Here is a 2,428-nt window from a genome sequence, read left to right as displayed (position 1 = left end):
TCACAACCATCTGTAACAAGACCTGACGCCCTCTTCTGGAGTGTCTGAAGACAGCTACAGTGTACTTACATATAATAAATAAATAAATAAATCTTTAAAAAAAAAAAAAAAAAGAAGAAGAAGAAGAGATCAGCATTGTTGAGGTGACATCTTCTAGGAGTCTCTCACCAGGGTCATCACAGAGAAGCTGTGGTCCAGAGAGGCCAAGGCCGCCAACAGCCAGACTTGGTAATATGCAAAAGTCCCCTAGCTGGTACTGGTTTTGAAGCCATAGAGGAGTCAGGGAGAAGAGCTAAGTTTTGGCACTATGCAGTAGCCCTAAAGAAGGGCTGGAAGAGGCTGCTGGTGACGGTGACGGTGCTGCCTCAGCTCCAGTGGAGACCCCAGCACAGTGGGGATACCAGAACCGTGACATGACCACCAAGAACAGCAGCAGCTGTGGAGTGGAGCTGGCCTGAGTGTAAGACACGAGATGTGTGTTCTGGAGAAATGCAGCCTCCTGGAGCCCAAAATATGGTGAGCGCCAGGTGTCAGACATATTTACACTTCTGGACTTGGAGTTTGACTTGGTTATGACTGCCCTGTTTCTTCTCTCTTGGAGTAAGAAGAAAGTATACAACTTATTTCCGATTCTACAGATTTCACACTCATGAGAATTTGGTCTTTTAAAGAAACATTTAAAGAACGTTGGGCTTTTTTTTTTTTTCTCCTTTGAGACAGTCTCACTGTGTAACCTTGGTTGTCCCAGAACTCTCACTGTGCAAGCCAAGCTGGCTTGAAACTCATAGCAATCCACTGGTCTCCACCTCCTGAGTGCTGGGATTAAAGACGTGTGCCACCAAGCCTGAGCTGACACTGTGGAATTTTAATGTCAAATTTTCTAAAGACTGTGGAACTTTTAAAGTTATATCGGCTTTATATTGTTTGGTAATATTGTGATGAGATCTTGGGAATGAGCAAGAAAGGAAAAAATATCTTTACATAGTGACGTGTTTGTGTGTCAGTAGGTCAATTGCGCTTGTTGGTTCTTGCAAACTTGACACAAACATGGACATACCCGGGGAACAAGGAACCTCAGCTAAGAAGTTGCCTCATCAGATTGGCCAGTAGGTAAGTGTGTAGCAACATTTTCTTGTTTAATCATTTTGTGGGAGGGCGCAGCTCACTCATGCGTACCACCCGTGGATAAGTGGTATTGGTTATGTAAGACGGCAGGAGGAGCAAGCTTCGGGGAGCAAGCCGGCGAGCGTCCCTGCTCCACGATCTCTGCTTCCGTCACTGCCGTGGCCTCTCGGTGACCATGACCTGAGACGTGTGCACCAAATAACTCCGTTCCTCTCCAAGTTGCTTTTGGTCACAGCCTTTCTGGCAGCAGTAGCAACTGAACTAAAACAAGGAGTAAGCAGGTTCATCATAGACAGAAAGTAGTTTAGAAGCCTCCAGATCTGGAGGGGAAGATTGAGGAGTCATTGCTTAATGGCTCCAGTGTCTGCCTGGAGTGGGTGAAAGCGTTGGAAGTGGTTCATGCTTACAGTTGGGTAATGTTGTGCACAGTATTTATACTCCTAGGTCTGCTCCTCTATGCTCCAGAGACAGCTACATCTTCTTGTGCAGTGCCTGTCTCATCCTGTAGACAAAAACAGTGAAGATTTGGCTGTATTGGGCACCTGGTTACCAGGGCTGCCTTCTGCTCTGCACTTGGCAAAGTGGAAGTTGTTGCCATCAACGACCCCTTCACTGACCTCAACTACATGGTCTACACAGTACGACTCCACCCATGGCAAATTCAACGGCATAGTCAAGGCCGAGAATGGGAAGCTTGTAATCAATGGGAAGCCCATCACCAGCTTCCAGGAGCAAGATCCCACTAACATCAGATGGGGTGATGCCGGTGCTGAGTATGTCGTGGAGTCTACTGGAATCTTCACCACCATGGAGAAGGCTGGGGCCCATGTGAAGGGGGGGGCCAGAAGGGTCATCACCTCCACCCCTTCTGCTGATGCCCCCATGTTTGTGATGGGTGTGAACCATGAGAAATATGGCAACTCACTCAAGATTGTCAGCAACGCATCCTGCACCACCAACTGCTTAGCCCCCTTGGCCAAGGTCATCCATGACAACTTTGGCATTGTGGAAGGACTCATGACCATGATCCATGCCATCCTTGCCACTCAGAAGACTGTGGATGGCCCCTCTGGAAAGCTGTGGTGTGATGGCCGTGGGGCTGCCCAGAACATCATCTCTGCATCCACTGATGCTGCCAAGGCTGTAGGCAAGGTCATCCCAGAGCTGAACAGGAAGCTCACTGGCATGGCCTTCCGTGTTCCTACCCCCAATGTATCCATTGTGGATCTGACGTGCCGCCTGGAGAAACTTGCCAAATATGATGACATCAAGAAGGTCCTGGGGGCTGGAGAGATGGCTCAGC

The 2,428-nt window shown here is 48.5% G+C and overlaps 1 pseudogene across 1 annotated transcript in view; it reads left to right on the top strand.

The window, feature by feature from the left end:
- The first annotated feature begins 1,047 nt into the window (after positions 1–1,047).
- The window catches only part of LOC110334963, a 2,707-nt pseudogene continuing 1,326 nt past the window's right edge, over positions 1,048–2,428 (top strand). The window contains exons 1-2 of the transcript XR_002381140.1: positions 1,048–1,106; positions 1,649–2,400. The product of XR_002381140.1 is annotated as a glyceraldehyde-3-phosphate dehydrogenase-like (transcript). The remainder of the gene's footprint in view (positions 1,107–1,648; positions 2,401–2,428) is intronic.

The sequence above is a fragment of the Mus pahari genome, chromosome 1 (assembly GCF_900095145.1).
Source record: "Mus pahari chromosome 1, PAHARI_EIJ_v1.1, whole genome shotgun sequence".
NCBI lineage: Eukaryota > Metazoa > Chordata > Mammalia > Rodentia > Muridae > Mus > Mus pahari.
The sequence above is the reverse complement of the archived record's forward strand: the minus strand, read 5'-3'. Positions and strand labels throughout refer to the sequence as shown.